The following is a 26997-nucleotide window of genomic DNA, read 5'->3' on the forward strand; positions in this document are numbered from 1 at the left end:
GCCGTGTCATTTACATTTCCATCGTTTATTTTGCCATAAATATCACCAAAAGACCTTAAATCACTTAGGTGGCCCTAACTCACGAAGGGCCGACCCGAATATGCCCATCTTCGAACTTAGCCTCACTATTTTGACTATCTTTCAGGGAAAAAAAAATTTTGAAATCGGATTTGATTTACTCAAGATATCGACGTGACGGACAGACGGACAGACGGCAAAATTTTTTATTGCGGATTCGTCATCTATGAACATAGGCAAACACTTTGCCCTCACCGTCTGCTTCGAATTCCATCAATTACACACGGCATCGTAATCCTATAAGCCCCTTCGTACTTCGTACGGGGCTAAAGAGGAACGGATTTCAAAACCCACTTACTTTAATATGTAATATACATAAATACTTCGATAATTGCAGAAGAGCCGGTCTGTAGATATGGTTAAGTATTGCATTAGGTTACACAACGTAGAATGCATAATCAATTAAAAGCTACCTATTCTCACACATAGTAAATTTATCCACCTCAAACAGTCCATACATATGCATAGCAATATGTCGATCAATTTCAAATAAACCGAATCATTGTAACGAGAAAATATGGTCTGACTCACAAACAGCATGTTTAATTGCATAATATATAGACAAATATTTGCATTTCAAAATGAATTTTACATCAAACTGCGATCTTAATTTGTACGCAACCATCCTCGATAAATCCTGCCATAATGCCAACTGTTTCGTTCTGTATTTCATTTAATTTTCTTTCGAAATAAACTTGTTCCAGTACACTTTGTGTAACACAAAACTTCTTCCTCTTCAACGTTTTCTCTTTTTATTTCGGTCGCGTTACAACGATTTTCTTCGTAAAGAGAATTAGGGATTAAAAATGATTGAAGACGTCAGGTTATTTCAGGCATATAAATATTGGTCATCTTCCGTTTAGGAATCAGGGTTTTATATCTGTTCTGTTGTGCGTTTCAACAAGTGATTTACGACTCGAATAATTAATTGATAATGAGAGTTTTTGTCATTGTTGTTGTCAAGTATTCTGGGGGAAACAGTATATTTTATGGGATGGTATGCAACATTAAAGTAGTCAGAAATAAAAAGAAAAATAAAGTCGCAGCAGTGACCTATTACGCAATGGTAACCATTTTATTAGACGTATTTTTTATCGAGTTGCTCATAACATGGGGGGTTTAAAGAGAGCTGAAGCCAGCAACTTGTCTCTGGATGTCAGATCGGCTTCGTCTCGGATTGGCAAGACATCTATTTATTGCAAATTAATTCAACGGGCTAAAGTCCCAACTGAACATATAAAATTATAAAAAAATACATACAAAAATCTATCTTCTCTTACACAACATAAAAGCGGTCAAAGACTAAGCAAAGCAAATTCAATATCGCAAGTTAAAACATTATATAAGATTTAAAATATCACGTTCAGTTCATATTTCACCAGCAATCCTTCAAATTTTTTTTAAACCTTGTAATCGACATACCGGGCTCATAAAGGTGTTGTATCGAATTGAGCACTCTGCACTCCAAACAACACCTGTGTACTCCAGAATAGACTGAACATAGCAGCAGTAAACACTTTTAAGGGCATACACATACACATCGTTCATTTCCCAATAATTCCTTTTCATAAATCTCAAGATTGAATAAGCTCTCGCCGTGATGTAGTCGATGTGATCGTGGAATGATACTTTTCGAATTGTGGGTTTTGTTTCTTCGCCGTTCATGTCGCTAGATCCAAGAAAAGCTCAACACTTTCGTGTCGAAAATCACATCCTTCATTTTCAGTTTCCGCTCAAGAATATTACCATCGACTAAGTAATCCATCAAGATTGGTGTGCGATAATATACCGGCCCTAGTGCGATATCATCACTGAATTGCATAAAATAAATTTGAAGGCGATTTCTCTCATTTTGACGTGTGACCCTCGGGCCCCGAGACCAGTTTCAATAAACTAGTCAGAGATCGCTCTCCTTAAACGCTTTGTAGAGTGTTATAAAATCGAATATGCTATTGGCACCGGGTGCCAATAATCTCTTTATAATACTGTGACTAATGGCACCGGGTGCCAATAGTTATTATAGTAAGGCTAATCGCACCCGGTGCCATTAGCGACAGCATTATAAGACTATTGGCACTCAATATAAAAAAGTAGATTGGAAAAATTATTATTATTTATTTATTTATTTCGTCAATGGCATCCGCCCCCTGACTACTTGCATTTTTAATTTTACAATAAAAGAACAGAAAAAGATTATACATGTCAAGTTGAATGATAAAAAATAGGACAAAAACATAAATAAAAACATTCACCAACGTCACATAGGAGTGAGTCACGTCTCGTTTGACCAATAACCAGAAAGTCGTCAATAGATCGTTTTCTGAGCCACCTGGAAATGAACGGTTAGTGGTTAGCGGGAGCCAGTCGACTAGACTGGCTCGATTCGGCACAAGTCGATAAGACTCGGAGTTAAGTCGTGAGACCACTTTTTAAAGTCGTGAGACCTAAATAACCTAATCGATACCGATTAGAAAAAGAACCATAGGTCCAGCATATTTGCAAGTGAAATGAAATCAGTCATGACATTTTGATCTTACCATTCAATTTGATTGGAATCTTCAACATTCTAACAGTCGTTTTGAATGAGTTCCGCGGCATACCCTGAAACCAAAGCTGTGAGAAACGGTTAAATTCCAAGCACATGTTATTTATTGGTTGATGGTAACCATACTTAGTCCTGTGTTCATCGACAATGAGTAAATCGTCAGCTCGAGTGGGACGAGGATTTAGAGTAATTCTTCTTGTTATTTCAAATGAATCAAGACCACCACTTAAAAGGTCAAAAGTAAACAATGCACAGGCATTTATCCTGCGTCTAGCAAGCGGTTCAATGTCGATGGAGCAACATCTGTCAATGTAAGGTGGAAGTTTATAGTTCTCGTCACGTCTCACTGATCGTCTGAGTGCAAACATCAAAAACTTCTTCTGAATCGATTCAATCCTATCAATGAAAGTTTCTTGATACGGGTGCTAAACGACCGAAGCATATTCCAGATATGAACGCACATGTGCGAAATATAAACTCTTCAAGGTTTTGACATTCTTAAACTCCTTACAAGTCCTGATGACAAAACCGAGCATCGAATAAGACTTAGCGATTACGTATTCGACGTGTTTACCAAAGGTCAGTTTTTCATCCATGAGAACTCCTAAGTCTTTCACCAGTTTCAAGCGAGTCACCACAGTATCGTTGATAGAGTAATTGAATTCAATCTTTGACCTTTTGCGAGTGAAAGACATCACATTGCATTTTCTTACGTTTAAATAAAGCTGGTTGACTTCGCACCACCGTAAGAACCTGTTCAAATCTCTCTGAAGAGCAGTAGCATCAAGTACAGTTTTGATCACTTTGAAGATCTTCAAATCGTCTGCATACAACAGATGAGTAGAGGAAGAAAAAACTTTCGTGACATCGTTCATGAACAATATGAACAGAAGAGGGCCAAGATGGCTACCTTGAGGAACGCCAGACGTCACATTAAAAGTCATAGATGACCACCCAGACAACTTTACGAACTGTGTACGTCCGCTTAGATAAGACGCAATCCACGCCAACACCTCAGAATGAACTCCAAACTTCTTCAATTTGAATAAAAGAATTGAATGCTTTACTCGGTCAAAAGCTTTTTGGAAATCAGTGTAAATGACATCTAGCTGATGTTTAGACTCCATGACTTTAGTCGCATGACTTACAAACTCCACTAAATTCGTCGCTGTAGACCTTCGTTTCATAAAGCCATGCTGAGATTTCGAAATCACGTGATTAAATTTCTCGGTTAAGATTTTAGTTACGACGGCTTCGAACAGTTTTCCAATAGTTGGCAGAATAGCAACACCTCTGTAATTTTCTACGTCACTCCTAGATCCACTCTTGTAAATCGGTGTAATATACGACGATTTCCATCTCGTAGGAAACTTACCAGTTGAGAGTGATGAGTTAAAAATGCGGAGAAGTGGATAAGACAGACTATCAGCGCAGTTCTTCAAAAGAACGGGTGAGATTTTGTCAGGCCCTTCGCCCTTACTGGTGTCAATACCACGTAAATGGCTCACAACATTTTCAATAGTAAAAGAAATCGATCCAACATCAACAAGTTGATCAATGTGGTAAAACTTACGGGACAGGTCTGATTCACTCTCGTTATCAGTAACATAGACACTTTGAAAGAACTCGGCGAATAAACTACAGGATTCAATAGGACTGGAAGATTTTTTATCTCTTTTACGCATCGTTGAAGGATAGCCTACAGTTTTCTTGCGCGACTTCACAAACGACCAAAACCTTGACGGATCCGATGTCAGCATTTTCTCAGTCTTTGTCAGATACCTGCTAAAAGCCAAATCACGCACAGTGCGAAATTCTTTACTTAACGACAAAAAAACCATCTCTAATCTAGATCTCTCAGTGGGGTCAGTCTCAGAATTAAGGCGCTTACTAGCTTTGCTCGTCCTATTTTTAAGGTTCCTTAGACGTTGGTTGTACCAAGGCGGGTCATCAATCGTCACTTTTTTCTTGAGAGGGACAAACCTTTCGAAACCGGCTAAAAGCGTTTCATAAAGCAAATCAACAGCGACATCCACGTCAGAAACGTTCAACATCAGTTGATTCCAATCAACAGAGTCAAAATAACGGTTCAGACCGGAGAAGTCACCTTTCTTGAAGTTAAATTCAGTAGAAGACTCATCACATTCAACGCAATCGACTACGTCCGCGGAAAAGATAACCTCAATGGGATAATGGTACAGGTCAACACGACTCAAAGGCTCAAGACACCTAGAAACGTTTGCCCCATTGGGGTTGCTGAAAAAAACAAGGTCCAGAATATCTCCATAAAAGTTGCGCTCGCCGTTGACTTGGTGAAGACCACTGCTCAACATGAGATAGATTATATCAGCTTTCGTTCCTTCACCAATCCCAGATGGTAGAAACACATTAGGCTCACAAGACTCGTCATCGCCATTCATCAGGTCGTCAACACTGTTGGCGTGGCTGTTGAGGGTGTCGGGCACCCAATCTACAAGACTGAGATTGAAATCACCTAGGACGCACATTTCGTCATTCAGATCCAAATCGACAAAGTTCAATACTTTCTCCAGTGCATCACGATATTCGTTATAGACCAGTACTGAGGAGCCAGAAGGAATATAGATACAACAGATAAAGAGCGAATGATCCTGAAGTTGAACTTTTACCAACACCATTTCGACATTGTCTGTGCCAGGAACTAGGATACGATCACTGGGGTAAGAGGTACGAACAGCAATCAACACGCCACCATACATCTGATGAACACTGTTCAAATGAGAACGATCAGTTCTGTAGACAGAGAATCGTTTAAGATCGAAAAGTTCACCATCGAAAAAAGAATCATTGAGAGAAGTCTCTGTCAAAGCAACAGCATCGTGGTCGCAAGACAAAACATTATTCGAGAAGTCAAACGTCTTAGTCCTTAATCCGCGAACGTTCTGATAATTCAACTTAAAACCACTTCTTGAAGTGGAAAAATTACATCTAGGGGAGTTCATTGAATCAGAAACGGGACGTTGCGGATGAGATACAGCTGACTGAGACGGCTGAAAGTAGTCAGATATCAGAGGCTGCGACTCGCGGTCACGGAAAGAGCGAGTCAGTTGACCGGATCTAATTGAATAAGCGGATCGTCTTGGGCAATAGGATCCGTATCCATCTGGCGAGGAGGCGACAAATGAGTCGGAGCTTCCGGTGGAAGATTGCCAGCAGTTGAGGACGTCTGCTTGGACGTCCAAGTTTGAGGTTTCGATAAAAAATCTCCAAAAGTGTTAGATTTAGGCTTCTTTCTCTCCACGAATTCACCAATCATCACGTGCTCAGGCCAAAACGAAGGATCAGATAGTCTGCTGAACAAGTCCTCACCACAGTTCAGACGAAACGAAATAAAATTAAGCCTATCCAACTTCTGGTCCTTTTTGACAAGCAAACGCAAAGAAAACAAATCGTCAGCAATGTCGGGGACATTTTTCTTAAGATAGGCTGTAATCGAATCCGCAGTAACACTAGGGCTGAGCTTAGAAACGTAAAGCGACTTAGCAAAGCCATCGGCAAAATCTCGACGAACATTACGACCGCCAGATACAGGATTGCCGAGTCCATGATTCAAATCGGCGCTAGTCCCAGACGTCAGTTTACGACCTACAAATGAGGATTTCTGAGCCAGGATTTTCGGGTCGGTACGACAACGCTTCGGAGTAAACGAAGAAGAGGAGGAAAAAGCTGTAGCTCGCTTACGCTTTGAAGCACTCAAAGGAGGAAAATCAGAGTCGGCGCCCAATGCATTACGCGATGGAACCGATGTCATATTGACTGAAACTCGATCCGAGGCATTTACGGGATTTTGCACGGACATATTCTTGATTTCAGTTAAAACAGAAGCGTAAGACTTAGTCTCGTCGCGGTGCTCCAAAACTGACGACTTAATATCATTCAGCAACGACAGTATTTCAGCTGATTTGTCATTATCTTCAGGGCGGGTAAATTCGAGAATCGAGCGCTGAACAAAAGAATCAGACGAAGAATTCGGAAAATTAGTAGCACCCTTCGAGGATTTCGACGATCTCGCGGCTGACCTAGCCGCAGACGACGAGTTCGTCACAATCACAATGCAAGCATCACATAAGACAACCACATTCTTAGAAATAATTACTTCGCTGGCAGCCTTTGAAATGCCTATACACATCAAATGAATAAGAGCGTTGCACTTACCGCAGTTCACTGAATGATCTATCCTGATGTTCGACGGAGGGCAATCTTCCCTGCTGCATACCTTTACATCGCTCATTGCGAACCCGGATAGTCAAAGAAAAAAAAAAAAAAGGAAATAATAAATCAATCAATCAACCGACTGTCTAATCGTGAAAATGTAACAATTTTATTGTCAAGGAAAGAAAAAATAAATAAATAAAATCGACTGGACTAATCGTCAATAAATGAAATAAAACTGCTTTAATCAGTAAGATGACTGGACTAATTGTCAGCTGGACGTGACAGAGCGCGAATCACACTACGGAACGTTACACTCGCGTAATTAATTACGTTGTCACAAAAACCTGAACAAACAATTAATCAGATCGGAATTGCACTAATAATAAACTACAAATTGACTAAACTCGACAATCCACTGATGTTACACAAATTCCCGAGTCAGATGTAAACAATTTGCAGCTGAATTCACAAAAGTAAACGAAAAAAATCGAAAAAAAAACAAGCGCGCAAGTAAAGACCAACTGAAATGTTCAACACTCACACCACAGTTCGATACAGTCGAAGGCAGTCACTTTTCAGCATAATATAAGCTTCAGCTGTTTTTCAGCTGATCCATACAAACAATCAGCACCGTTTATACGTCTTTATACGGTTCTACCACTATCATGCGCGTGCGTGTAGCAGCTTCAACCGTATAAACAAGTATAAACCGTTTTGATTGTATGTGTGGATCAGCTGAAAAACAGCTGAAGCAAATTTATGCTGAAAATTGACTGCCTTTGACTGTAGGAAAAATTAAAATTTTAATTAATCCTTTTACGAAATGGAACGTGCGTGAAGTCGTTTTGTCCGATCCTAGGGAATTCACCTTTTTACAAATTGTAACGCAAAGGTAGTTGGTTCGATCTTAGGAAATTCGTCCTTTTACGAAATGTAATCCCGAAGGCCAATTACTGAGCGAAAAGTGCAAAAAAAATATGTGCGCATATCAACAAATATATACAGTGTATTACACATATCGATAAGTATGTGCAAAAAAAATGTTTATTCTTACGTGAAAAAGTGTACAAAGTACATGATTCATCTTAAAGTAGAAGTTCTAGTCAGAACATTTGAAATAAACTAATGATATCAAGAAAGAAAATAGAAGTAAAGTAGGAAGACGTTTATTGTAAGCTATTTATATCAATTTAGACTCTAAATATATTGAAGTACTAGATTTATGTATATTTCACTTGTATATCGAAAGTTACTACTTCTTTAATTTCACCGTAAATCAAAATTTTGTGCACTTTTTGTTTTTTTGTGCACAAGTATCAAGACTTAGTGCAAAAAATATGTACATTAAACGCAAAAAATTTACACATTTGTATCACATTGTGTGCGCTTTTCAAGTTTTTGCGCAGATGAAATGCACATGTAAGAATCATTTGGCTTTCGGGAATGTAAAGGTGTTTTGCAGAATACTGGGGAATTCATTCCTTTACGAAATGTAACGTAAAGGCGGATTGCTCACTTTTAAGGAATTCATCCTTTTACGAAATGTAACGTAAAGGTTACATTTCGTAAAGGGAGGAATTCTCTAGGATACTAAAAAACACATTTACGTTACATATGGTACAAGGATGAATTCCCCGGTATTCTACAAAACGTGCGCCGTTAAGTTACATTTCGTAAAATGATTAATTCCCTAGTATCGAAATATCCGCTTTAATGTTTCATTTCGTAAAAGGATGAATTCCCCAGTATTCAACAAAACTCATTTACGTTACATTTCGTAAAGGGATGAATTTTATAAGCGTAACTGAAAAAATTCATTTTACTTAAAATGTAGGCAGTATAGTCGCCTAAACCGAAAGGGGCGCCCAGAAAAAAGTAGTTTTTGATCCTTACAATAATTTCAATTACTCTGCGAAGTGAATATCTTGCAATATATTTTCAATTCAAACTGAAAAACAGATTGTAAGGGTCTATTTGTTCGTATTGGCGGCTGTCCTTTTGGGATAAAATTAATTTTTTCAAATAAGTTTATTAAAAATCGGTGCATTTTAGAGGCATGCCGTTAAATTTTTTTTTGCTTAGAATAATGTTTTACGTCGATTACAGTATTACAGTATTCTACAAAACGCATTTACGGTACATTTCATATCAAAATGTAATTTTCTTAGTTTCAAATCTCCGAAATTCGAAAATTTCGAAGTTTTGAGGTAAAATTTTGGAGATTTCGAAAAAAGTTTTGAAGGTTATTCACGGATATTTATTAACAGATCTATTCTAAGTTTTTTCTTCGCATTTTGGTACGAGTTTCACAATTTCTATATTTCTCGCAGTGCCAATAGTCTCTTTGTAATACTGTGGATAATGGCACCTTGTGCCAGTAGTCTCTTTATAATCTTGTGGCTAATGGCACCGGGTGCGATTAGCATTAGTATAATAAACTAGTACTATTTGCACCCGGTGCCATTAGCCATTGTATCATAAAGGGACTATTGGCACCCGGTGCCATTAGCCACAGTGTCAATAGTCTCTTCCTTATAAAATGAGATAGAATGAAATATAATTTGGACCACTTATTTGCACTTGTCTACTTGTCTTGGGGGATATGTCGAAAATTTATATGGGAATATGCAATAACAAGTACCCCAAGCCACGCTATAATTGACTGGTCTTCGGAACTCTCACTCTGATCATACCATATGCCTCGCCATATGCGTAGTAAGAATGTTGACACTTGATAACATAAAAAAATAGTCTATGACCTATTAAAAAATTGCCTAAGCGATTGGCGACTTATTCAACACTTCTAAAATCTATTTTTGTTTTAACTCTGTCAGAAAGGACACTTACCCGGTAAGTTTTCGTCTTACATATTTTGTAGAATTCGACGACACTTCCTCTGAATTCGTAATGACTTCATAAAATTTAGCCCAGTTGTTATTCGGTCCTTAAATGTTTATTAATTCAACATTATGCTGTAAAGCGACTCTCATTCATCATTAATGACAAGGGATCTCAATCTCATTAAAAGGGAACCTTTGCCGTTAATTACATTCCAACAATTCGAATGAAAACTTTTTCATGTACGATATGGTATACCTTGTCACAGAGTTACCAAATCCAGTAAACACAATATTGGTGTGTCATTTACATTCGAGAAATTATACTGACCCAGATTAAATAAATTTATCTCATTATATTAATACAAAATCCATTTTACAATATAAGGAATATATCCATAGTGATGAGTAGGTACATAAATTCATCCTTATATCCTTTACCCACAAAAAAAACATGTACCAGCGTATTTTCCGTTTCCGGTGATACCGTATATATCCATACCGTAAGGTAGAGATTATAAATAAATTTATAAATCGCAGATATTCAGTCCCTTTGCACATTTAGTTGAATTGAATAAGATTTTAAGCAGATTGAAAACTTTTGTATAACACCGCAGACACAACCGATAACCCTAACCTTTTGATGAAGTCATTTTTAAATATTTATAAAGCTGAGTGAAATCCTTTGAATGGATTTTCTCGGTTGAATATTAAGAAAGGAGTGTAGGATTTTGAATTATAAGTTATTTACATTGAAAATGTGTATATCATTATTCAGACACGGTTTTTATCTTAAATTGCTGAAGTTGATGATCGTCAATGTCGTTTCCGTTAGTCAATGATTATAATCCATTTGACATAACGTCGTCTATGGAGACATTCTAAGTATATATATTACACATTGAGTGCTTATCAATGTAATTTCTGTATATCAGAAAATAAACCGAAAACAGCACGTTTCGTTATCCTGTGGAATGGTTGATGGAAATATTGCCTCGAGGAAAATTCGTTGATCGACACCGCACCGGAGGTCATCATACGAAAAACGTCGTCTATTTTGCGACTCGTGAAAATGTGAACTATTTTGTACATAAGGTGCCTTTTTGACAGTTTAATTTGTTCTGTGAATGAGTTCAAAATATTCTCTCTCTTTTGGAGTTTTCTTTTTACGCTGTGGTGTTCCAATATGAAATTGTTTATATTATACAAGTCCTATTGGAAAGTAGGGTGGACCGATTTTAAAATTTTAATTTTAATTTAAAAAGCACGTGTTCCATAACCGCTAGAGTGCCCTGATCATTCATTCGAAAAGCGATTTTTTTTTTATTTTACGTTTTAAAGGGTATGGCCCACGGAATTTTTGAGTACAGCACTTTTTACGTGTATGGGATTATTGAAGCATCTGTTGTCTTCTTTCCAATTATTAATACTGCGAACAGACTAAAATTTTACGTTCGAGTAGCGGGTACATTTTCAAAAAGTTTTTCAAATTTTTTGCTTTGAACTCTTCAAAAAATTGTGGATTAAGTAGCGGTTAATTTTTACTTTGAAACGTAACGTAAAGTTCACCTAAAGTTTTTTTTAAAATTTACAATTGGTTTTTCTAAAACACGCAGTTTTTGAAGAATTTTAAAGGAAATCGATGTTTCCAGTCAATGAAGGGTTTCCAGTATCTGATATTTTGGCGCAAAATTTGAATACGCCTTGTTAGATTCAAATTTTGCGTCATAAAATATCATAAAATGAGAAGCACTTAATTAGCTGACTACGTCTGATACAAAAAGAAAATTGGATTTTCTAAAGATGATGAGTAAAAAAGGAGGACAGTTAATCAGTTAATCTGTTAATCAGAAACATAAGTTTTGTGAATCCAAACGGTTAATCGGTGATTTACATTGATTAACCGCTATATTTCACGTTTATTTGTAGTTTTGCGTCGATTCCCCCGGTCAAATGCTGGTAAATCACCAATTCATGATTATGTGAATCATGTTAATCACATCAATAAAAAAGAGTGGTTTCCCCCTCGGTGGACTGCAATTCCACACATCTTTAGAACATTTTTCAGCACCTGGACCACATACTATTTTTGAGTCATTTTTCAAACATTTTTCACGAACTGTGTATTCGCCTTACATATGAACACACTGCAATGTTATACTAAAGTAAAATTTGGTCTTTTCACATTTATAATGAAAATGACCGCGCTATAAATGTATGACAAATCCCTTACGCGTAAAAAATGTTCTACTCAAACATTTTTCAGGCTGGACCCAAGCGTACAATTAAAAAATAAATAAATCGGTTTTCGTAAAAATGATCATGAGAGTTTGGCGATTATGGAACACATATTGATCAAAATTAAAATTTTAAAGTCAATGCACCCTATAAGATAGTGGTACATGTGCGAAAGAAGAACGACGAACGACGGCGAAGGCCACTCTCAGTTAAACATGAAGACTAAAAACTTTAATGTATGAGGTTATGTATGTTCTTCTGTGTGAAACTGTCAAACATAATCCGCTATTTGAAGAGGATGCAATTCAACTTGTTAGCAATCTTGAAAATTGGTGGAAATAAACTGCAAGAATTTAGAGAGAAAAAGGATATTCGACATGTTTTCTGATTTGGGAGTTGATGTAGAAGACTTTCGTTGCAAAAATTAAAATCTAGATTTTTATTTTCTAAATTTTGTGTGGAAGCTTGTACAAACAAAAACAACGGAACAACTCTCCAATCAGAAAACATGTCTAATTTCCCTTTCTTCCTGTTTAAAAGACAATCCTCTAAAATGGAATGTAGAATGTGGTAAAATCTTCCAGGACAATACTGTAAACCAAGGCCTACTTTTCGGAAACTAATTTCTTGAATTTCTCAAAATTTCTCGAATTTTCTCCAATTTCTTAAGATTTCTCGAATTCGAGAAATTCGAGAAACTTCAAGAAACTCGAGAAATTAGTTTCTTGAAATTTCTTGAATTTCTCGAAGTTTCTCGAATTTCTTGAATTTTCTGGAATTTCTTGAAATTTTTCTAATTCGAGAAAATCAAGAAACTTTGAGAAATTCAAGGAATTAGTTTCTTGAAAATTCTTGAATTTCTCGAAGTTTCTTGAATTTCTCAAAGTTTCTTGATTTTCTCGATTTTCTCTAAAAGATTCTAAAAAGTAGGCCCTGCTGTAAACATAGGGTCTTTATGCAATCTATTACTTGATTTGATTTGATACAAGTACTTTTACCATTTCACTTGTTAATTAGCAATGACGACTCCATATTTTGGGAACCTCATTCAACCGTCCGCTTACTGACTTCAATCGAATTGTAACGATACTGTATTCAAAATAGCGTTATGTATCATCGGCATAAAATCTCACAAATCGAAAATGTACTAACTATGCACATAAATTAAGCAGAGCAAGTCCAGCAAGTGAGCAAGATAGCCGAAATTAGAGATTACAGAGGTTGAAGCCTTCCGTAAAAGTTCAAGTGGTTTTTATTCGGAAATTTATCAAATTGTTGGTCATTTCATTTTCAAGCGAGTTTTCAAATTATTTTTTACATTTTAATACAACGTTCTTCCAAAAAAAAAACAAATGATAAAATACAATCGCTAAACCGAACTGGTGTGCATACGTTATTTTGCACCAGCTGGTCCCATTTGAAATTGTATGTGACCAGCTGGTGCAAAATAACGTATGCACACCAGTTCGGTTTAGCGATTGTAGGATGTCACTGATCACTGATGTCGTAAAGTGTTCCCATAGTTATTTTCACCATATGTTTATAAATAATCCCCAGCGTAGAACAACACGAAACAAAATTTGTATGCTTTTTCTGACATTCTGTTGCAAATGCATCCCCAAAGAGTAAAATTCATCTAACAAATGTTGTATTAAAGTGGAAACGATATTCTTTTATGTATTTTCATGTTGCAGTTCATTTAAGCGAACATGTTTTGTGTATGTCTGCTCGTTGTTTGGTAAAGTTTTCCAATCTGATGCAAAGCTTATAAACACATAAACTTCACCTGCTTTAATACGGATTTTCTACGATAATTATGAGATTTGTGTGTATCAGAAAAATAAAATTTCCCTCATGTGTGGTTTCCACCGAAAATGTGTTCATATGTAGCTTCAATATATCGTTGATTGTTTAAAGTTTATAGTGAACGAGCTTAATTTGCAACTTGATCTGACTTTGAAAAGTTTTTTTTTACTCGAAGCAATGAATTTCGGTCATATTTCCTCTAGGTAGTCTACCTCTATGCTCGAAGCTAAAAATGCAAATTTATCGGCTTCGCCTCGAGCCAACGCACTGTGCGTTGCTTGAGCTGACAATCGACATCTATTGCGATAAAGTACATTCATAGCTACTTTGGTATAATCAAAACCAACCATCCAGACTTAATGCAACTTCAAATGATACACATACTGAATGCTTAAAAGTACGTAGGTATGTGGTACGCTCATTTCGGTGGGTTAGAAAGACAATTGTCAAATTAAAATTTTATTGCTTCTATGCTCTGGAACATTAGTGAAGTGGATCCAAGTAAAATATTGAATTTTGACAATTGCAAGTACAAAACACTTACGGATTTTAAATTGTTAATTTCTATACCGTTAACCTGTCTTAACAATCTTTTATGCAAATTTTTCGACAATGTTTGCAGGCGTAGAAATACTTAGAAGGAAGATATTTGTAAAACAATGAGGACGAAAAGAAGGGAATATGACATCACGGTGAGCTTGACATTTTTTTTTGGCCTCTCGTGGACATGAAATGTTTTTATATCGATTTTTCGTTTTCCTGGGACCTGCGGAAAGCTTCGTGTGAATCGTTTGATCACAAAAATATAGGTGCTGTTTAGCCTGAGGTCTAAGCTTTACAGCGATACCAATCAATCATGATATTCATGACTACCAACAAAAACATAGCTAACGCCGACCCGTACGAAACACCTATTCGTATCAAAAGCCTTTAATGTGAAACTCTTCATTTCTCTTACTTCATTTTCTTCTCTGCTGAAAAACTATTCTTCCTTTTAAATCACTTACATTATCCACTCTTTGCCTTGTTAGCATATACAATTAAATTGCCGGAGGCAATATAGACAGCCCCGTACGAAGTCAAATTTCATAAATTCCTATTTAAACAGCTATATACCGCTATATTTACCTATATTTCACTGTAAATAAACATTTCACAGAGGAATATGCTATTATATAGCTCTATATGCCTGTATATAGCTCAATATAGCTGTATATAGGTATATATAGATGTCCATATATGGAATACCTGAAACCCCTCACACTTAACACATTATTTCCATGTTAACAGAAACTCTCTAAGCATCATTTTTCCCACTTTATATCACTTTTAATAAAATCCAATATGGCCGCCGGCAGCCATTTTGTTAGGAAACCGAAAATAGTACCGACGCTTTACATTCGTTAATACCTTTCAAACAAAAAAAAATCATGAAATTTGGTCAAAATTTACTCGAGATATTGACAAAATACTCCACGTTCACTGTACGGCCGAGTAGCCAGATAAGAGCTCACTCCAAGAGACCTAGCTCACGCTCCGGAGAACATAATTTCATAAACTTTTTTTCCCTGATTGGTACGGTCAATACCTATCTAATTAAGCTAAAACGAACGAAATATGTTCAAATTTGGCCGACCTACAAGCAAAAACTGCTTGCCGCCCTGTGCCTGTTTCACACCAAGGGGTCTAACTCACAAGTCGGTCATCCGATTTCCATAAACTTTTTTTTGTCGATCGGTATTGTATCTTTCATTCGATGTATCGTTTACGAGTATAGCGTTTAAATGTCCGGAGATATCTTCGAAAAACTGTAAAGCACCTATTGGGCCCCAGCTCAGGAGGGGTCGATCCAAAATCACTCATCTTCGAACTTAGCCTGTCTTTTGACATTACCAAACGGGGAAAAAAAGAATTTTCAAAATCGAATGCGTTTTACTCAAGTTATCGTGCAGACAGACAGACGGACGGACGGACAGACGGACATTTTTTTTTCTTGCTGATTTGGCATCTCTGGACAACCACAATAGGTTTCCCCTTACTCAGGGAGTCCAATTCGACGTGTTACAAACGTATGCGTAAACCTATAAGACCCCAGTACTTCGTACGGGTCTAAACAGGCATCTTTTATGAAGCAAAGTCATACAACTAGGTCGCTGCGAATTAGAAGGGCCCTATTACAAGTGGATGATTTCTATTTTGTCTCAAAAAGTATGTTTAGTTATTTTACAAACCGTTTTAGTCCAAACGGTCCAAACAGTCTTAGAAGCTTGCCACAGGTCCCAAAAAAATAAAAAAATGGATAAAAAAAATTTCCCATCGAAATATTTTCTTGTTATGTTATTCTTACTCGTGGTGCCGACCTCTACAAAAACCTCTACTCAGTTGCAGTCTACTTAAACAATCCCTGAAAATTGAAATTGAACTGGTGTTGCACAATGTATCTATTTAGTTCACAGATCACCCAGACCGTCCAGTGCAAAAGTTAGCTATTCTGTTCAACTACATCAATGCAAAATGAATTGATGCACGAATGGAAAGACAAACACAAAACGCACATTCTCACAATATTTTACTCAATAAATTCATTATTTATAGCAATGAAAATTAATGACCTATGGAGTTCTAATAATTGAAAACACTGTATGACAAAATCGTCGATATTCAGTGTCTGTTTCAATAGGACCCATAAATTGTGAATAAAGAGAGTAATAAATCTTAGCTTGGGAAAACAAAACGATATTGTGTTCGGCTATACTTTTCAATTTTATTCTCGGCGACATAATTCAATTCAGCAGTGTGGATGTCAAGATTAATTTGAAAATAATACGGATCATGTGTGTCGTTCCACAAAGAATCTATTTTCCATAGAGTCTACGCTTTGTGATTTATATGCTGAATTAAATATTCTTCAATGAATCCAGCACTTTGTTTTTTTTTTTTCTTATAACCAAGGATATACCTAGGAAATAAAAGACAAGAATGTGCACACAAACACAGATTAACAAACGGTGTCTTAGGTTTTTGATTATTTAACAGTTGGTTACATTGGATGCTGCGGAAGTAATTCATTACACAAGGCAACAATTTTGTGATAAAAGCAAACTCACAAGAGTGTTTTTGGGCAACAAGCTTCTGTAGTCTTTTCGACAAGTTTAGTATTTGTATATCCGAGCAAAAGGCGAGGTATACAACTACAGCAGTAGACAGGTTCCTGGCTCCTGGCTGAGACATAAAGATCAAACAAGAAATAGAACAAATCTTTGTTTCTGTGTCTAGAGACAGATAGTCGAAATCCGATAAATCTTTCAGTCTGGTCCTGAAATTTTCGGTGTTTATACCGGTATTTTTTTAATAAGAATTAGTATTCGGTAGTATAATACCAGTTAATTTTGGATCGAAAAATTGAAGAATTTCTTACGATAATTTACATTACAATCCAAAACTACCAACGATTCTGGTTACATTAAGTAATACCAGTATTGGATTCCCTAATTGGAAAAGAGTATGTTTATGCAGAGTAAGTAAGATTCGCAAAATCGGAAGCATTTCTTTCCCCTTTTCTCTCATTACTCCTACTCATATGTACGTCTCGTCTCGGTTCCAAACCTTTTCACTTTGTAAACTATCCTGAGACATTAAATTCGGTGTTACTTTTATGTGTCATAAACTCTAAAATATTGCATTATAATTTGCATTTCTGTTACATTGGAACTTCAATACTGTACTTACTCTGAAGAAAACTAGAAGTAAACAACCCGGAATTTTATGTTACTTTTTATAGATATGCGATTTAATGGCCATTCTAATTTTCTTCAGTGATCGCTCAAGTGAAAAAGAGCAGTTAAAAATAGAAATTCACAAAACTTTCAAAAAAAAAACTATATTTTTCTATCAAATCAATCGAATTGTCGATTTCGATGTAAGCATTTCAGTTTCTTTGAATTTGTTTGATTTGTTACAGAATTATCTGAGCGAAAACATTTAATTCTGTTATTCGAATTTGTAATAGTTGTTACTTTCTGGAAATATTATAATATTGTTAAGGTGTTAAGCAAGTGTTAAGGTGTGCAAACGGTTGCATTTTCTTTTCCATTATATGAATATTGTATTGTATAAAGGTATTTCTCATATTTGAGTTACTACATGTACTGTAAGACCTGAACTTATTTCTATTTTAATTCACCATTGACGAAGAAATATTTGTATCATAAAAATTCGAAATAAGTTTTCATCAATCCTTTTAAAGGAGGAAATGGCTTATTATAAGTCCTAGATTAGGGCAATTATATTTATTAAAATTTATAAACAGCAAGTGGATTTCGTTCAACTTACAGTGAACGACATCTCAAATGTCTCACTGTCATTTTTTTCAGAGAATGTCATTGTGAATTTGCAATGACACAATAAAATTCTCAGAAAAATTTGACAGTCTGACATTTGAGATGTCGTTCACTGTAATAATTTTACAGATTTGCTTCCTGCCACACTGACCTGTTATATATTATGCCTGAACATAGGTTATCACTATGATCATTGGTGCTGTTGATAACCATAGAGTTGTGCTCAATGGAGATGGCATGGTGGTGCTCTCATTTTTAGATATATCTTGGGGGCCAGGCGTAAGACACATAGAGACTACTAAGATTTCATCAGACTCCAACTTTTTGCTATGTTAGTTCTTGTAAGCTAACGTGCTATGGTTAAACCTAACGAGTCATCATTTATACTTCATAGCCTGTTTGATTGTTGAAGAAAGAATAAATCCGTTGAGATAAAAGAGTGTAACTACCATAAAAGAATGGATTCCGTACAAAGCGTCCATTGTAAAATAACCGTTCATCATTTGAGCAAACAATTTTGAATTAAATGGAGCAATATATTGCTTTCAATCATCGCATTCACTGACATTTTCCCCATTTTAAATGAACTCTTGTGCCATCAGACTGGCTTTTAGTATAATATTACAAACGGGGGAGAAAGTTGAAGGTCTAAGAAGAAGAAAATTAAATGCGACATTCAAACTACTGGAACACTCAAACCCTGAACTATTTCTAACCCAACGAACAATTTGAAGTACTATTTCTCCTCAACGTTTGGCAAATGGCTTCAAAAAGGAAAATATTTGATGTAAAAATTATCTAATAGACAGCTTGGGCAAATGACGTATAATTTATAAGTCAACTTATAAGTTGGAAATTATATAAGTGACATCTTCATCCAAGAAGTTCTACAAGGTTACTTCGAATTTCCAACTTATAAGTTGACTGATAAATTATACGTCATCTGCGCAAACTATCTAATGACTGTGACATTTTTTACGCTATGCATTACGGTATTCGTTCCTGAACTGTGTACTTATACTGATACTTATGAACTCAAATGTTATTTTCTCCTTTGTGTTATGACTTTGTCTCTAAACTTCCTTTTTTTCGTGCCAAACAAAGCGGTTTCTTTGATATAAGGAAAGATGAATAAGTCTCACTATTTCTCTTTAAACTGAACCGTACTTGTACATACTTAGCTTTGAATAATAAGAAGTAAAGGTACTGCAAGTGTCTTGGAAAAATATAATATGCAATTTCAGCTTTTTTTAAAGACGGAGGAAATTCTCGTAGACAGAGGAATGCAATGAGATTATCTGTTATATACAAATACACAACGAGGAAAAGACTTTCGGTGGTCTTTTTTTGTGTATAGCATGTCCTTTGTCCTGCTGTTTAACACTCGACAGTTGGACAGTAAAAAACACGTCTTTCATATGAATTTCCTCCCGCTGCCGTTGGTATATCAAATCGAATGGTTTGGAAATAAATGGGGAATTTTAAACCTTTCATTTAAAAAATCTATATATATCCATCAACGTTGTCAACAAGCGATCGTCTGGTCGTCTGAAGACTCTTGAATTACATGTTTTGATGCATGCAAAAATATGATGTAATTGTATTGTAATTGAAGAGAATAGAATGAGCCCTCTATGTTAAGTGTGATTTCATAACAGGCCAGTTGAGACGTTGTTCAGTTCATCAACACTACGTAGTTTTGATCTTCGTTTTCCAATCATTGTGTTAAAGGTGAACGAAACGTAAGGAAATTGAAAACCAACGTTGTTATCTCTGTGAAATACCTTGACACGTTGTTAAAACAAAAGTCTGTATTAGAAACTCTATTATCGAGTCGGAAGTAATTTTTTTCAATATGGATTAATTTTCTATTGAGTAGTTCATATACAAGTTATTATAATGGAATGTGAAGACCAATGTATAATATACCTGTGAACAAGGTACTTAATCAGTTAGTAATTTGTCTTAAGAAGCACTAAACATATCTCACTGAAAATTTAACCATTAAGTGTTTCTGAGTAGTTGTTGATTTATTGCACTATGTACAAAATCTACAAGAATTTACATTATCTCAATGTAGAACGTAGAAACATAGGCGTCGATTTCTGATATTCAAGAAGGTTGGAAAATGACCAAAGAAAATTTCTCAAAATTTCTTTTACATGCTTAAGCTTATTCACGGTAAAGTGCACTTATAGTCAATGTTTGTGTTATTGTTTTGGGTCGTGTGATTACTCCACTCGCCTTCAGTTAGCCAAACCACAAACTTACAAGCAAGGACGTAATATATAATTTTTTCTGTCATTTACAGTGAACTAATATTTGAAGAAAAGATCCTGTCGTACTGCTTCCTATACTATTTTCGACTTGTTTTTCCCTGATAATTTGTAACAATGTTGAGGTCGTTGGTAGCGGTTATTATTTCGTTGTAAGTATCTCTAACGTTTTTGAATAATTGTCATAAAATATGAAACTAAAGCAACGAAAGTTTTTTCTTTCATCAAACGGATTCAAAGACTGTCGAGTGAAAAAGTATCTAGGAGATAATGATAATGTTCATTTAAGCAGATTGTTCAATTTTATTCTATTTCCTCTTTGAATAACATTAGAAATTGAGATCAGTACAGAGTTTACAAGACTCCTATAATTAGGTTCGTATTTTAGGAGAATTTAAGTAGCAAATCTAACGAATGAATAGCTCCTTATCCCACTTTTATAGAGCATTTTATTAGAGAAATGATCAGCCGCTAAGTTCTATGCGATTTGCTAGTTCATCAACAAAAACATTTATTCAATGAAATAAAATTCAGTTCTGTAGGAAGTAACTTATACCTCACCTATATACTCGTCTATTCCATATTCACATCGTTTGTACAAATTTGGAATAATAAGTGTACTAAAAGCTTTCATTTAAACATATGTTATGCCGATATGAGATTAAAAATAGAAACAATGCAACTCTACGTTACTTTGTTCATTTTGACTTCTCATGTTGAATTTAAGGCGCACGAGGCGCACTCATAGCATGAATCACAATTCGAAAAACATTCTTTAAATAACAACAAACAAGAAAAAAGCTCATCCGAATACAAAGCCAGCAGAAACAATTTCCTTCATAGGCGGATCGTTTGAGTCAATAGCAACGTAAAGAAGGATGTTGAGTAGATAAATTGCTGTAAATAGTTGTTGTGCACCAGGCAACTGAAATACGACATATTTTGCCATGATTTTTTGTTATGAAATGTCAGGTTTTCCCGAACGATATAGCGTGCGAGAACGGGTTTGAATGAATTTTTCCATGACTATTCGATTGAACAAATTTAATATGGTGAATGTGAAGTTTGAAATTTTTCAAGTAAATTGATGTGTTTTGTCTACTTCAGTTGTACGGTGCACAAAAAGTTGTTCGTACCTCGACAGGAAATGGATTTTTCATACCTAGGACCCGAAAAGTGCGAAAAGTTTTTCTCCATCCAATATGAAAAATACTATTCGTACCACGGACTAAAGGTCTTTTTTAGCGTATTCGATTCCACTTCTCACACGCTAAAAAAGACTTTTAGTCCTAGGTACGAAATGTACTATTTTCAGCACACGTCCTAATTTTAGGACTGGTGCTGAAAAAATAGTCATTTCCTGGCTTGGTACGAAAAAATACTATTTTAAGTTGTCATGGGCTGAGTTTACGAGATTTTTGGAGGAATTTGTTAAATTTACGAATGTTAAAAATTGTGGAAATTCTGCAGCATGCAAGTCGTGCAATGAGAGAAAATTTGACATGTTTTCTGATTTGTGGGTTGTTGTGGTCTGTAATTGATTCCACAAGAATTTCATTGAACAAGAAATACTAAAAACTAAAACAACTCTCAAATCAGAAAAATTAAGGCAAAATTAAGTATTTATTGAGTTCAATTTAATATTCTTTATGGCTCATCTTTAGCTAAAGGTGGGGAAAAACAATTAGTTATAATTAATATCAAATTCTCCTTATTCAATCCACATCATCCACATGCATAACCAATGTTACGACATTTACGACGTGTATATCGCAAGTGGATTGAATAAGATCAATTGGATTGTATTCATTGATAATGTGACTTGTTTAGTTTCGTGCACTGTAATATTAACAATTCAAAGATTTCGCCGACGAAAATATTTACGGAAGAACTTGGTGTTTAGTGTTTACCTCCTAACATTTAAAAATACAAGTCGACGCCTTTGGTAGAAAATTTCTTATATTAAGTTACCAATATGCTTTGCACGTGCTCTGGGCAGCTTAATACAATTTTAGAAGTTCAAAACACTTACAACTGAAATAAAAAAAATGAAGGATTTAATGCTCATTCGCTGTATAGACGTACTTAATATCTTCCTTTTTTTCCTGCTTAAGCACAGTAATGCAGACAAAGCTTTTTTATCTGTAAGAAAGAAGAGAAAAAAAATGAAAGAAAAGAATCGAAAAAAAATCTTTTATTTTCTTTTATTATTTTCATGTGTTGTGATGTTCAATTTATTTTCGATTACCTTTTTTTCTATAAAGAGGCAATGTTTGATGATGTTTTATGCGAGATATTTTGTGACTTCAAGGGTATTGAAAATACAATAACAGACACGTTATTCAATATTTGTATTCGACTAAATTTGGTTTCAAAATAACAAAACCTTCTTGAATACCTGTGTTTCGTTTAGAACATGGTTTATGTGCGATCTACATTTGCATTTAAATGTAATATTTATTGATCAATGTAATAAGTAAAATAGAAATGTTGAAGCGTTTATGCAAAGTCAAAACGAATATTGAATTTATAAATGCTATATCTGGGATAAATCATTGTAAAAGAATGAAGAAAAAAAAAAGTATAAAAGAAAAACGGAATCTACGGGGAAAAAAATTGGATGGTTGGAATGAAAAGAGGAAAACCTTACAATTAGCCTAATTGCCGTTAGCAATTGTGTAAAAAGCCGAACGATAATACCAAAAAGGTTTCTGGGTTATTTATCTCGACCATATCTTTCATTCGGTTGTGCTCACCAAATTCCATTAGCCACCTTTCATATTGTAAATTCGTAATGTAATTAATGCTAAAATTCAATTGAATATTATAACGAAAACGGATCAGACTCAAATTTTCTTCAGTCATGGTTGGTTTTCCATCCGTACCCACTTTATTATATTCTTTTGAATGAACTCGTTGTAATGAGTTACGACAAAAAAACCGTTACAATAAATCTATATGCTCACATGTACAGCGCAAATTGTATTTGTAATTTTTATTTTTAAAAAAATCTCACATCGGTCGTGAAGACAGCAGAAAGGTTAAATGAAGAAATATTTTGAGTTTAATTTGCGAAAATTAATTATACTCTCTGGAACTCCCGACGTCGTTGAGGTAGCAGAAGTGTAAAGAAATAATTTCATACAGAACATTTTGGTGAAAAATGTCACCAACCCATTCGTATAAAAGCTCGTTTAAATTAACGATAATTATGAGAGTCGTAAGACGCCATGGCAATAATTGCTTGCTTCTACCAAAACGACCTCAGTAAAAATTAATGAAACAAAAAATCTGGTCAATCGCCAGAATATTATGATGGTTGGATAATGGAAATAGACATTCGAATGTAACACGCCAAAAGTTAGAACAATAAGTGAGGATTGTAGTAAAAAACAGATGCAGTGATCATCCCCGTACGACCATAACCAACTGTATCCAGTGCAAAATGCGTTACAACTGTCGTAAATATTTCCATGCGAAAGTGCACAAACAGTTTTCCAACAGTAAGGCTATATTTGTGATGGCAAGCATACTACTCTATAAAACGCTTTCCCTTTGCAGACAGTTTTATATCTGCCACAGATAAAACTAAAACGTGCAAAGAAACCCTCCAAAACGACACTGTACTGAGCGTTTGACCGATTTTTCTCGTCTTCGAACTCAAACCCCAGAATGTCCATTAAGGGTTATACTAGGGAATGCAGAACCGGTACCAAGAACCGGTTCTTTGAGAACCGTAACATGGTTCTTTTTAATCTGGAACCGGTTCCTACAAATGATCACTTTTACTGTTCGGTAACTGTCTCCATGCACGACAGAAGCTCTTCAAACACTTAGCAAATTATTGGATTCTAGAGTTGATCGAAACGACACGTTAATAAGAAAACCTGTTTTACATGATTGCGGATTGAAACTCATTCTTTTCATCGAATTTCAACTTCCGAAGCCCACAGCATGCGTAGAGTCGGGAAAAAAATAAAAGTCTAGTTTTTGTGTGTTTATTGACCTCGGCTCCACCTCTGACCCACAAAACTCACACGAAAACTCTACTTTTCATCTTGTAACCCTTGTCATTTAATAGTTATTTGTGTAATCAGTTACGTATGAAAGCTTTCATGCAAATTTATTTAAATCGGCCAGACAAAAGCTCAACTTTAACAGTTATTTTGCAAAAAAAAAAAGTTGCTCGAGCCGGGGACCATCTCATCATGAGTCTGGTGCGTCGTCCCTGAGCCATTCAGTACGTGATGTTATACAGTGCTATTGCTAATATTTATAAGCTAAAACATTACTCGTACCAGCTAATGTAGGTTACCTACGACAGCTAACATTTGGCATACACATTACCTGTCACAGGTAATACTTGACAGATAGCCTACTTACAAGAAGCTTTAGGGCACGATACCAGTCACAGACAGCTAACTCTTCGCAACATTACCATCTGTAGGTAATCTGTTTGAAAAGATTATCTGTCATAGGTAACATTGAAAAATATTTCTTGTCAGTGGGAGAGGGATACTTCACAAAATCGTATTTTTCAGCTCGGAAACTATTTGACACTCCCTAAAAAACTTAAAAAATGGTTGTTTCTGAGTTACTGAGTACCGGTTCCACAATTTCAGTACCAAGAACCGGTTCCAAAGAACTGGTCCAGTACTGCATTCCCTAAGTTATACTCCTAATTGAAAGATTGACAATATTTCTAGCGGATTTTTCATAGACATAAGACAATTTCTCGCCCTCAGTCTCAGTCTTCCAGCTCTGTTAGTTAAAAGCTCCCTAACCTAGCACTTCGTATTGGGAAGAAAAAAGAAGAAGAAAGAAATCCGGATGTATTGCTAAAAACACATATCAAGAAAGAAATCCGGATGTATTGCTAAAAACACATATCTCGCTCTGACTCAAATTGAGTTAATATGAATGCTATCTCTCTGCCTCTACTCTTCCAATTTCTCAATAGTTAGCAACCTCGACATTTCATTTCTATCTGTATGAAGACAGATTACGATATTTTCCTTAAAAATGTTATTTATATAACACCTACATCATTTTAACAGAACCTTCCATTATTATTACAATCAACGCATTAATTTCCTTCCAAAATTCATATACGAAATAAACACACCCTTGAGTATGATTGAATTATATTTTCTTCGCATTTTATTGGGAAAATAAAATTGAATTTATTCAGGGCTAGATTAAGATTTCTAGAGCAATGGACCTAGCGGAAATGCAAAATTCATTTAGTTCGGATCGTTCTCGTATCACGAGAGTTAAATTTTCCATAATATGTAAATCAATTCGCGAACGTCGCATGAAAGATTTTTTTCTATATTTCTATAATGCATACATTGTCTGTCTTATAAAGACTCTTAATTTTTACTCCGGAAAATCATCAATTTTACTTCTACCTTCAAAACATTTTATAATCCTGCTCTGTAATTTATTTCTGCCTTAAATCAGAATTGAAAATCCTTATTACAATGTACATGATTATGGTTGGTCTGACATAATAAATGCTATTGTTAAACTGAAGTGCATTGAATGCTGAAGGTGCTCGTGAAGATGTGTATTCCCTTAAACACGTAAATTAGATCGTCAATCGTATTCTAAACGACTTTCTACCTTGCTTTATATTTCCGTTATTCCATTGAAAATTCGATTTGAGATATACATTTATACTCTCCGACGTACGTATATTTATCGTCTTCCACGTTTTATGTTTCATTTCCGAATACTGACATATATCTGCAAAGAAACCGTATTCGTTAAAATAGTACGAATAGAAGTTCAATTCCATCTAAATAAATTTTGCCGAACATATAAAATGTTGGGATTCAACAAGAGAAACAAAAATTATACGACGAAAATCAACAAAATTTGTGTTATTATCTTCTTTAAGTATTAAAGTTTTGATTCAATTAGAAGGAAGGTGTTGATTCTAAAATTTTATTTCATTTCTCATTCGAAAAACAATCCGGAAAGAAATCCGGAAAGCAAACATAAGGTTAATACAGAAACATTGCAGAATACAGGGCCCTTCTCTTGTTTGTAGATAAATCTATATCGACGACAGCCATAAGTGCCGAGTTAAAAAGTTTTCTGGCAGCAAAAACGGTTTATTTAAGCGAGATGATACTTATTTATATGTTACAATGCACGACTGAGCTATAACAGCATTGTTCTATTGACTAAAAACATTTATTTGTAAACTTGCCAATATCTTTTTTAGGAAAATTTAGCAAGAGTTTACAACAAAGAATGAATATTATACATGTTAACCAGATTTACTTAGCTTGAGTACGTAATATAAACAATGAATCTGACTTTATATGAATGTTCCATACAAAATTCACAGACTTCCCATTTGGCAGCTCTTCCCGAGTGTTGCTATATTCGCCGTATGAATCGCGAGCTCTTCTAAGTTCACCTAATTTTGCTTTTTTAGATGATTTTTTGCGTAGTCATTATTAATGAGAATTTTACGAGTTTTGCGGTGTAATTTTAGGAATTACTTTACGGAAATCATTTTTTTTTCGCTAAACGTTTCCTGCGGAATATTTAATATTCCGCGAATGATATTATATATGTGAAAAATTGTAAATGTAAAAACCGCATTATGAGGGCTTTCTGAAAAAGGTTGTCGTTAGTGACTTACAAGAATATTATTTTTCCGCAGGCAT

This window comes from Bradysia coprophila, unplaced genomic scaffold (genome assembly GCF_014529535.1).
Source record: "Bradysia coprophila strain Holo2 unplaced genomic scaffold, BU_Bcop_v1 contig_415, whole genome shotgun sequence".
NCBI lineage: Eukaryota > Metazoa > Arthropoda > Insecta > Diptera > Sciaridae > Bradysia > Bradysia coprophila.